At 34.9% G+C, this 12,645-nt stretch overlaps 1 long non-coding RNA gene across 1 annotated transcript in view; it reads left to right on the top strand.

Annotated features, from left to right (window-relative positions):
* Positions 1-5,155: 5,155 nt before the first annotated feature.
* The window catches only part of LOC139364086 (uncharacterized), a 29,282-nt gene continuing 21,792 nt past the window's right edge, over positions 5,156-12,645 (top strand). Inside the window, exons 1-2 of the long non-coding RNA XR_011625341.1 lie at positions 5,156-5,563; positions 9,878-9,929. This is a non-coding gene — a long non-coding RNA (uncharacterized lncRNA). The remainder of the gene's footprint in view (positions 5,564-9,877; positions 9,930-12,645) is intronic.

The following is a 12,645-nucleotide window of genomic DNA, read 5'->3' as shown; positions in this document are numbered from 1 at the left end:
TATGTAACATTTTAAACAAGTGCTGTACTTCAATATGATTCATTATACTCACCAAATGCTCTTGAGAAATATATGTAAACAATTTCGTCCATCATCCCTCCACAATTCTCCTCTCAGCTCAGAGTGCATGTTTAACAATCAAAGTTTCTCAAAGCATTTCCTTGTGAAAAGGTTCGCATCGGCATGACACATTGGGGAAACTGCAATAGCAACTTTCAACTGCAGCATTTCACTTCAACACACACTACTAACTATCTCTCTTTGCTAGGATTTTGAACTAAGAAAAAAGAAAGGTGTTCAAATACCAAACCTCTAAAATATTTTTGTTTTCTTTGAAATAACAGGAAGAAAACACTTCCTTGCAACCACGTGAAACAATAATAAGGCAGATGTGATCATTACAGGGTAAAATTCTTTGTAAAAACTGTCACTGGACACTCAGACTAGGTGTCCTCATGCAGTGGCTTGAGAGATCAGAGATGCCATTGTTTTTAAAGCAACAGTGAAACTTTGGGTCTGTCAAACCCCATTCTTTTCTCAAAAATTCAACTGCATAATAAGATAGCACTGCCTCTATACATCCATTTAATTTCTGCCAAAAGTATCACAAGCAATTTGCTCTCTAATGAAAATCATGAAAGGGCCATGTCTCATTTCGCAGGCAATTTTTAGTAAAAACCACAAGGGACTGGGATACTGGCAACTTATTTTCAGCTGGTAGGATTAGTTTGTTGAAAAAAAAAAATGTAGAATGCTGAGATTGGAGAGTGGACAGAACTAACAGAGCCCTGGAGAGGAAGGCATTGTGCTCAATTATTGTTTGTGGAATGAATGAGTGAATGAATGACCAAACTATGAAAATCCCCAAAAGGATGTTTGCTACAATGTTTAAATTAAATCCTCAGGTTGATTTTTTTTTAAAATATAACCATATAACCATGAGGGAGATATCAATGAGGTCACAGCTTGTAAGATATAATTCTCATTTTATAGTGTCAAATGAGATGGCACCAATGGGAAAATCATTCTGTCATTCAATGAATATATATTAAGTCCACACTGGGTTCCAGGAAATGTACTAGGTTTGTGAGGCACATTTAATAACACTACATATATTGCCCTTCCTTCAGAGAGTGTCAGTATACTGGAAGAGGTAGGCATAATCAAATAATCTCTTAAAAATACCATTAGAACTAGTGATTAGTACTTTGGAAGAACAGTATAGGAAACTGTGGGACTGAGAGTAGGTGTGGGGTCTCTCATCTGATTGGGGAAGTGGGGAAAAATGCCATCCTTGAATACATGTGCTGGAGCTAATATATGAAGTTTGAAAAAGCGTTAACTATAACAGGGAGTAGGAAGCTTTATTAGTCCACTTTCATGCTGCTGATAAAGACATACCCTAAACTGCGAAGAAAAAGAGGTCTAATGGACTTACAGTTCCACATGGCTGGGGAGGACTCACGGTCATGGTGGAAGGCAAAGTGGAACAAGTCATGTCTTACATGGATGGCAGGAGGCAAAAAGAGAGCTTGTGCAGGGAAACTCCCATTTTTAAAACCATCAGATCTCATGAGATTCATTCACTATCATGAGAACAGTGCAGGAAAGACCTGCCACCATAATTCAATCACCTCCCACTGAGTTCCTCTCATGACAAGTGGGAGTTGCAATTGAAGATGAGATTTGTGTGGGGAAAGAGCCAAACCATATTGGAAGGAAAAAGAAGATTCCCAAGTCCTGAAGTAAGAGTCATTATGACTTAGAACAAGTACTTTGTTAAGCTGTGTATAGACTGAACATGCCAAATGGAACCAAGTACAGATGCCCAAGAATGAGGCAGGCCCAGCATGCCCAGGCTCTGCCTCATTGTCTGAAACAGTGAGACAACCTCAGGCAGACCAGAGGCCAAATCATAGTCCTGCCCCACACAAGGGAGCCAATGCTGAGAACTAAGCCAGGTACAACTGTGGCCTCCTACACAGAGGATTTTCAAAGTTTCACTTTTAATCCTTACCCATCTTCAGAGCTTAAGTGTGAGCACATTGATAACTCTTCCATTTTATTTTATTTTATTTTATTTTTTGATTGAAGTCCCTCTTTTCTCATAGATTTGTTCCATTTTCTCTATTAAATATCCTGAGAATGGCTCAGTGAGATGTCCTCCCACCTGGTCTGATGGAACACACGTCAAATATGCAGATCCAGTCATGCCATTTCTCTGACTGAGCTTTTATAATTTTCTATGACTTGAGGCAACTCCAGCTTCCTGGTTGGGCATTTGAGCTCCCAAAAATTTGACCTCAGCCTATCTCTTCAGCCTTATGTCTGCAACTTTCTCTATGCAATGTGTAATCACGTAACAAAAAATTGCTTTGGTTTTCATAAAAACATAATTTCCTTCCCTCATTTGGTGTGCAAATTACATTCTTCTTGATTAAGTTAGCTTCCTTACTCACCTTCCTTGTCTGCTTCATTTCATTTACTTTTCAGATTCAGCTATCTTGTATCTCCTCCAGAATGCTTCCCCAGTGGCTAAGTAAGCAGATGTAGATTATGGATTAGAAACATGGGCTTTGGATTGAGGCAAATATGATAGTGAATCCTGCATCTTCCACTTACTATGAAAAAATATTTACCTCAGAGATCATTATAATTTGTTTCTACTAGAATAAGGACAATTACACCTATATTCTTCAGTGAGAACTCAAGGAGTAACACATTACAAAGCACTTAGCAAGGAACCTGGATATAAAGAGTATTTCGTAGTTGGTACTAACAATTATCGCTATTGTTGTTCATCATTGTTGCTGTATAGATGACTATTCTATGGCTCTGATGGAACATCTATCATGACATTAAGCACAGTAGGTTGACAATATATTTTTGCACACCCATGTTTTACTTCAATCATGTGTCAGGGTCACACACCCTGACACATAACAGACTGAAATGCAGACATAGATGATGTCTGTTCAGTCTTTGCTGTTCTCTAAACAGCAAATAAACTTTTTCTCCCCCAACTTGATATCCATACTCAGAAAAAGCTCATAACTTCCCAACTCATTAGTTGTGTAGATGTTAGAATTTCTCCATTAGTGTCAAGGAAATAAAGCCAAATTGAAAGCAATTAGCCAATTGTATTTAGGTGTTGTTTTTTCCTTTTGGCTCATTTTAAATACAGACAGACTAAATTACCTCTACAGCTTGTCTTTGAAGTGTTGTATTGTTTTTCTTTTTTTCTTTTTTAAATGCACAGGTTGTAGTTAGGTTATAAATAGAAAAATTATGTCTTTTCAATTTTTAAAATAGGCTGAATTCAATAAAATTATAATGTGTGTTTATGAATCCTGGAACAGACAATAAATGCTTTTAGGACAAATTCTTTGGCTAGTATAACATGTTAAAAAATAGCTTTAGGTACTAAAAACCTTAAGCCTTTTCAACCTTTCCACAAGTCATCATTAAGCATTGATTCTGTGACATAAGAAACTTAAGAAAACTAAAAGTCATACGTTGACAAAGTATTAAGCCATAGAAGTAAAAAATGTAGACTCAGAGACTGAAATTAAAGCCTTTGATATTTTCTTAGCAAAATTTTCAATATACACTAATGTATAGATTGTAAGAATGTAAGTGCCAAATTATAACTGATACAAAAATATAAGCTTTCTATTTTCTTTGTTAGTTTTATCAGAAATATTTAATTCAACCCATTTTGGGGTGGTATGTGGGAGGGGTTGTTTGGGCTGGGTAGCTCTCTTCCTGGGAGTAGAATACATATCTCTCTTCCTCACCAGTAAATATCAACTGCACAGTTATTTAGTCATCATTGCCCTTTATGAGAGAGAAAACCTTTTTAAATATTTTTCTGTCACTCATCATCTGAACTGTGGTTTTAATGGATTTTTATTCAGGTTGCTGATTGGTTTTCTAGTGCTATTATGACAGAAACGAGAAGAATGCATTTGTGTGTGTGTGTGTGTGTGTGTGTGTGTGTGTGTGTGTGTATGTGTGTCAGGAAGCAAACGACTTTTAGCTGGAAGAAGTGGAGTCCGAGGAAGATATCTAAAGGAAAAGCACATGAATATCAGGATTCTTCTAGCAGAAAGATGGTCTCAGACAAAGGACACTTTATAAAATAACTTGGCAATAAAGACAAAAATGTGCTACAAAACCATTGTTTTCCTGATGAACAGCTCTGTGGAATAAATCTTCTAAGGCATTCACTGTCGATCTCTCATTTGTCAAAACACTGTGCCAACCTCCTCCACAGTCCCCTTTAGCCTATCTCCTAGCCAATAGGCCAATGCCATGAGAATTTGCTCTGTGACCCAGTTTCTCTGAGTGAGGCTCATCTATAGTTTATTCTTGAGAAACTGTAAGATCAAAATGACCTCTGAGCACTCAGTGGGGTAGAAGAGAGGAGATTCTGTGTCATATCTGACTGTGTATGACCCAGCACCTACAACTGAGACAGTGGGGATTGGACACTCCTGATGCATACTTGGTTAGTTACAGATGATTGTATTAGTCTGTTCTCACGTTGCTATAAAGAAATATCTGAGACTAGTCATTTATTTAAAAAAAGGGGTTTAACTGGCTTATGGTTTTGCAGGCTGTCCAGGAAGCATAGCAGCTTCTGATATTGGGGAGGCCTCAGGAAATTTATAATTGGGGGGATGGAAAAGGGGGAGCCAGCACTTCACATGGCTGGAGCAACAGGAAGAGAGAGAGGAATAAGGTGCTATACACTTTTAAACAACCAGATCTTGTGAGAACTCACTATGACAAAACACCACTAGGAGGTTGGTGCTAAACCACTAGAAACTGCCTCCTCCCTGATCCAATCACCTTCCACTGGGGCCCCACCTCCAGCATTGGGGATTAATTTCAACATGAGATTTAGGTGGGGACACAGATCCAAACCATATCAAACATCATCATGAAAATTCATGTATTTTGTACCTCTATTTACAAATAATTTAGCAATAGTCCATGTAAAGCACAAGAAATATGTGTTATATGAGAGATATTCTACAGTTTTTCTTACATGATATGAGCATCAGGTGGATTATAAATGAAAAAAATTAATTTTTCAGTAATTTTAAGAAACTGAAGTGCTCACACGTAAGATGTGAGAGAATGATCTACATACTTAAAGTTGAGCAGATTAATGTATTTCACATGCCAGCTGATCGTCTCAGGTAAAAATAGATCCCGTTATATTAGAGACAAATATTTCAAAGAAAATCTTTTGACAATAAAGTACAACTTTCTACTTTCTGACCTAAATCTTCACCTTTCAGTCCTGGAGAGTATTTATTGTAATCTTTTTTTTCAGGGTGATGCACTAAACTACCCATTTCTCTCCCTTAGGAATTTTCCTCTTTTTTCAAACTTGAGAAGCAAAAGTGCCATAACAATGGTGAAACGATTCAGAGGAAGAATGTCAGCTTTTGACAAGTCAACTTTTATCTCACTTGAAGTGACTGGAAGAAATCAGCAGATGAAAGGAAAATTGATGATTGATGAGGCCTTCGGCACAAAAAGTCACATCTAGGTATGCTGCCCTTTATGGTCACTCACTTTTTCTCTACTCTGCACACTACTCCAACTCAAAGCTCATAAAACATCCCTCTGATAATTAGTCTTGCATAGCCTGTTAATTCGCAAATGATTGTAACTATGGCTCTCTCTTTTTTTCTCTCTTTTTTAAATTGGCTCTCTTGGACTGGCTGTGTGGTACTGAAACTCTTCAGGGTAGTGATAAGTAACTGGAAAATTCATTTATAAAGAAAAATTAATTCCTTCTCCCATTCATTGGGCTACAGTTTGACTGAATTGAACTAATCAATGATTGATTTTAATAGAATATAGGGAACAATCTTACCTTAATAGTTTTTTTTTTTTTCAATTTTAAAACTTTTCTTTTTTACCAAGAGTCCCCAGTTTTAATGCTCTAGTTAACACTGGTTTATGTAACCCGTTTGCAAGTCATGTTAAATGTTGAATGTAAACTTTGCTAAAAATTATCCTTGCGTGTGTTCAAGATAGCAGACTGAGCACAGAGTTTTACTGCCTCTTATTCCCAAACTCCCTTTGAGATTGCAGAAAGTTATGAAAGAAATAAGAACTACAAAAAAATAAGAAATCAGTGGACCAGAATGTATGACAAAATCTGGAAAATTCCAAGCAGGTGGGCTGATATTAATTTAGAAATTTACAATCCAAAACACCGGCAGTAAGTGCAGTATTTACCGAGGGAGCCCTCAAGGCACTGAAATCTGAGCTAATTGCACAAAGGACAGACTTGGGACACAGGACAATTATGAGTGTAATTAATTAAAGAATTCTATCAGGAATAAGTGGGACAGTTAGAATTTCACCCTTCTGTTACTGTCTCTCCTATCTTCTATTATGTAACATGGCAGTGTTTTAGTCCCCAAATAAAAATATATTAACTCTTCTCTATAGAAAGGAGATGGATCCATAAAGATAGACTCAACAAATTTCCAAAGAATTACATTATTCAGAGTATGATCTCTAACCACAAAGGGATTAAGTTGGAATTTATTTATTTATTTTTTTAAAAAGATAACCTCCAAATCCAAAACTCCATAGAAATTAGGCAGGATACCTCTAATTATTCCAGGGTCAAAGAAGAACTCACAGTTCAAACTGAAAATATTTTAAAATGAAAGATAAAGATAAAAAAAATTTTAAAATGTGGAATATAGCTAAAGCAAATTTTTGAAAGAAATTTATAGGCTTAATTATACATATTGAAAAACTGTCAAGGCTAAACATCAGTGGTTGAAATATTCATTCCAAAATTCTGGAAGAAGTAAGGTCAAATGAAACCAAAGAATGTACAGCAAGACAAGTACCAAAAAGAAAAAAAAATCAATGCAATTTAAGATAACTATGCTATGTATAAAAACAAAGCTAAAAGTTAGATCATTGAACATGCCAATAAAATAAATAAACCACTAGGAAAAATAATCAAGAAAATAATAAAATCATGAATTAGAAATATTAGGCATGAAAAAGGCTAATGAATAATTATGATGTCAAATGATGAAAGGAATATGTGTGTGTGTGTGTATATATATATATATATATATATATATATATAGCATGACCAACTTCATAACAGCAAATTTTATAATTTGGATGTAATAGAAAACTTTACTGAATCATACAAGACTGAGGGAGATTCAATAGAAAATTTGATTACTTCAGTATTTGTTTAAAAATTGAATGCCTAATTTGAAGTCTTCCACAATAAAACCTCAGGACGAGATGGCATTTCCAAAGAACAACACGAATTTTTTTTTTTTTTTTTTTTATACATTAAGCTCTAGGATACATGTGCACAGCATGCAGGTTTGTTACATATGTAGACATGTGCCACGTTGGTGTGTTGCACCCATTAACTCGTCATTTACATTAAGTATAACTCCTACTGCTATCCCTTCCCCTCCCCTCTTCCCACAATAGGCCCCGGTGTGTGACGTTCCCCTTCCTGTGTCCAAGTGATCTCATTAGGACAACACGAATCTCACCTAAACTCATTCTTGAGTAGAAAAAAGGGAGTAATTTCTGGCTCTATTTTATATAGCTAACATAATTTTGATTCCAAATATTGACATGTTCTTTTCAAGGAAAAAAAGATATATTATTGACAGATATTTTGTAAGATCTAAAATGCTTAAATGTAGCTACCTGTTAAAAATATAAATAATAATGATTAATATTATTTACCACATTAGCATTATTATTATTATTAAAATTTACCACATTAACAGAAAAAAGAAACATAAGTTGATAATTTTAATAAATATTCAAAAGGTGAAGTCATTTGACAATATCTAACACATATTCATGATTTTTTTGAAAACATTAGAAAATTATGAATATAAATTTTCATCCATCTGAAAAAGAATAGCTTCCAAAATTGCAGCATATATTATGCGCAAAAGTGAACTATTGACAATTTTCCCCAGAAATTGGAGAAAACAAATGAGTGTCCATTATTGGCACTTCTAGTCCATGTTTCTGTAAGCCAAGAAAAAGGAAGAAACAAACATTTTAGAAGAAAAATCATAGCTGCCAATGTTTATAGATGATATTATGCAGATTGATAACTCAAAGGAGTCTGTAAACTATTAAAAATAGATTTAGCAAATTTGTTGAATACAAATAGGTATTTTAAAAGTCAAATATAGCTCTATATACTAACACCAAATACTTAGATAATAAAATTAATGAGTAAACATAAAAAACATTTAATATCTAGTAATAAATTTAACCCTAGTTTTGAAAGAACCCCACCTCACTATCACACATGTATATAAAAATCTATTGTTTAGAGAAATTAAAGAATCTCAGTAAAGAGAGGGATGTACAATTTTCATTGATTCAAGTCTCAATATTGTAAGAATGTTAATTGTTTCTAAAGTAAACCTGAATTAAATAAATTCTCAATAAAGAATTCCATCAGTGTGTTTTACAGAAATTGACAAGATTAATTTTAAATTTAAGAAATGCAATTAACCAAAAATGGCCAGGGCAATCTTAAAGAAGAATGAAATTGAAAGACCTATACTAACAGATCTCAAAAACTCTTACAAAACTATGGTTATTAAAACAGTGTGTTATTGGCAACAAATGGATAAACTGACCTATAAAAGCAACTGGAGAGTACCAAACAAATTCACACATATTTCCTGAATACAACAAAGTCTGCATTAGTACAATATGTTGTACTGAATTATTAAAAATTGTACAATATATGGTGCTGTGTCAATTGGATAGTCATTTTAAAAAAAATGATTCTGAACATTTACTTCAACCATAGCAAAACCAGTTTCAAATGAATTGTTTGTCTAAACATGAAAGATAATATAATAAAACCTTTAGAGGAAAATTTAGAAAACATCTTTGTGGCCTTGGAATAGGCAAAACATTTCTTGACCAGAAACAGAAAACAATAATCATAAATGGTAAAATTAATAAATTGGGTTACACTAAAATTAAGAACTATTGTTCATCAAAAGATACTATTGAAAGTGAAAATCAAGACTCAGAGTGAGAGGAGATATTTGTAATATATATAGCTAATATCGAACTCCAATGCAAAAATCTATCTATCTATCTATCTATCTATCTATCTATCTATCTATCTATCTTAAAAGAATCCTTCCATATCAGAAAAGAAAAAAGACTTCACACAGCAGGATAGCCAAATGGCGAGTCAACATATAAAAGGTGTTCAACTTCATTAGCTGTCAGAGAAATGTGATTCCATATTCAACTACCAGATATCTACAATGTGAAAGACAATAAAATACCCAGTGTTGGCCAGAATATGAAGCAAATTGCAGCTCTCATAATTGTCAATGAGAGTAAAATCACTTTGGAAAGCTATTTAGTAGTATCTACTGAAGTGGAATAATTTCACATTCTATGATCTCACAATTCCAGTTCTTAGTATATACCAAGAAATGTTACATACGTTCATGAAAAAGAAAAAACTAGAATGCTCTTAACAAAACTATTGTTAATAGTCCCAGCTGGAGTCTATTCACATGCCCACTGAGAGAAGACTAGATACTTAAAATCACAACAGAATACTATTCAGTAATGAGAATGAAAGATCGAGAATGACCCAGAAGGATAATAAGGATATCCACAAGACGGATAAATCTTACAAAGCTAACATAGAACAAAAAAAGTGAGACATAAAAGAAGACATACTACAAGCTAAATAAAATAAGGTTTTATTTAGGATGTTAGGATAGTCAATACCCTTTATGGGACAGGAAGCCTGTAACATTGATGTGTTTGTTAGAATTTTTCTTTACCCCCATAGGTGACACAGAAGACTGAAGAGGTATACAGAAGGAGAAATGTTTCTCCCCCAGGTGGGTTAATTCTCGGGTAAAATCTTCTCCACAGTGGGGCAGACTCAGCAACAAACCATTAACACAAATTAGCCAGGAAATGCAGGACTATGTGGCTGAGGTTTTATTCTGGTTATGCCTTTATGATAAATGTGGCTATAAAAATCTGTACTTTCTAATATGGTTGTTTCTTTAGGACAGTATCTGAATATATACTTACTATATATTGCTAGGATGAAAGTTTCTGGGTTAAATTATACAATATTTAAGACTCTTAGTGACTATTGTTTTAAAGACTGGGACTAAGACATACAATACTATCTGTCCCCATCACCTCCTGATCAAGTCAACTTTCCCATTAAGGGAGGAGACTTGTGTAATTCACCACCCAAGCACCTTTTAATAGCTACTTCTCTTTAATATCCATCTTTGCCTCCTCTCTAACTGCTAAATTTGCTTTTTCTTTACTATTGGGCTCTTGTAGTCCCATCTTTAACCAACTTAGACATACTTTCTGTAATGAGACTTTCAATAAATGGAATTACCCTTTAGAAATCTAGATAAATACTCATCGTAGTTCAGTGTCTGTAACTTTCACATGTGTTTTAAACCAAACTCCTTTATTAAGATTGTCCAAATGAGTTATTTCCCCTTAAAATGAAAATTTAAAAAATCACATCCAACTGATTCTACCTTTCCCAACTGACATGAAATGAAGCACACAAATAAAAGACCAAAAGAGAGTCAGGTCCACGTCTTAGTTCTGCTAAGCCAGCAGCATCCCTGTTCATGGGTCTGTGATGCTTGACTTTACTTATCATCAATTAGCCAGCTCTTGTTGGTTCCTGTATTTACCATGAAAAGAGTACTGACAGATATTAAGAGCTGATTAAGAAAGTGAAGTGAGTGAGGGAGCAGAAGGTTGGAAGCTTGAAATAGTTACCAAGACAAGGATGAGGGCAGCAGGAAGGACTGGGAAAAGAGAGCCGGGTGGTAAAGATATGGTGAAAGATGGATCCAGGTGAATCATAGGAAGAGATACAGAAGCTCATGGCTTATTCCTGAGGGTGCGCAAATCCAAGGGAGTTTAAACACCCAAAATTCTTAAATTACAAAAGTCTGACTGAACATTTGAACCTCTCTATTGATCCAGACCCTACTCAAGGAGAGCACAAAACTTCATTTTGTCATTTGGGATTTTAAGTTTTCAGTCTCTAAAAATGGCTGGACCAGAGGATAGCTAAAGTCTATGTATGGTCTTCATATTGGTAGATAATTTGTTTTAAAACTCCAGTGAGCACCCAGGCTACTTTTCATGCTTTTTTTGGGGAGTCTTCATCTTGATACTTCTACAGTGTCTGGCATTCTTTAGGTAATTGTGGCTGATTTGCTTTAATTCTTTTCCGCATGCAAGTGGAAAGAAAAAACAATTGGAGGAAAGACCTTAGACAAATACTTGGTTTTTGTTTCCTCCATTTTGTGAAGTCTTCCACATTCTGCATGGAACATGACAGCAGTCCATGCAGGGACAATATGCCTTTCATACAGACAGGACTGAAAGAATTCCCAGCAGAGGTTCAGAACTCGACTCCAAGCTGTTGTTGTTAAGCACTGAACCAATGGAGGCCCTTACTCCTGGCAACAATTGGGCCTTTTTCCCAAGATACTGCCCCCATTTTTCTTTTCAACCACAAACTAGGACTGTGGTTCAAAATAGAAAAACACCTTTTAAAAATAAACTGAAGCCATTGAGAGGGTTTCATTATACTGTAGAATCTCGAGACCCTTTGATACAAAGACAGGTTTCAATACAGCATAATTGGAAATATTTTCTAGGGGTAGAAACCACACCAATTCTTATGTTATTTTACTCAAGGGGTCTCTGAACATTTTTGATGACAATATTTGTTCTATTTTATTTTGTAACACTTTCATTTGCTAATATTACAGAGAAACTAATCAGAAATAGGGAGAATATTTAATTGCTCATTTTATTAGTTACCTTGGGCTGTCATCACAAAATGTCACAGACTGGATGGCTTAGACCACAGAAATTTTTTTTCTCACAGTTCTGGAGGTTGGAAATACATGATCAATATGCTGCCAGAGTTGGTTTCTGATGAGGCCCCTTTCTGTGACTTGCAAAGGGCTGCCTTTACATGTGGCCGTCCCCCTGTGCTGCACACTAGGTAAAAGCTCAGGGGTCTCTTCCCTTTCTTATAAGGACATTAGTTCTATAGGATTAAGGCCCCATCCTTATGACCTCAGGTAACCTTAATTGCCTCCTTAAAAGCCCTGTCTCCAAAGCCAGTCTCACTGGGGAGGAGAACTTCAAATATGAATTCGAGAAGGATATAATTAAGTCCATAACATGGATATTTAATTAAATATTTTTAAAAGCAGCAATGGAGCAAAAATGGATTATTTACATATGGTTTTTTTACATGTTTGGCTTTAACATAGAAAATTTTAGATTCAAATTTACTATCTTTTGATAAAATTCTAACTTTGTAAGGCTATGTTCAATAAGGTATACTGCATTTAACATTAACTAAGCAACACATAATTATTAAAGAAACTTGTCTCCAACAGTTCTCTTATAATATCGAAGTTGAATAGAAGTAATTCTTATGTTATCCTGAGTTGACAAATTGTATTAGTCTGTTCTCACACTCTTATAAAGATACTACCAGAGACTGGGCAATTTATAAAGACAAGAGGTTTAATTGACTCACAG

Source organism: Macaca nemestrina, chromosome 7 (assembly GCF_043159975.1).
Source record: "Macaca nemestrina isolate mMacNem1 chromosome 7, mMacNem.hap1, whole genome shotgun sequence".
Taxonomy (NCBI): Eukaryota; Metazoa; Chordata; class Mammalia; order Primates; family Cercopithecidae; genus Macaca; species Macaca nemestrina.
This window is presented reverse-complemented; position numbering and strand designations above follow the sequence as displayed.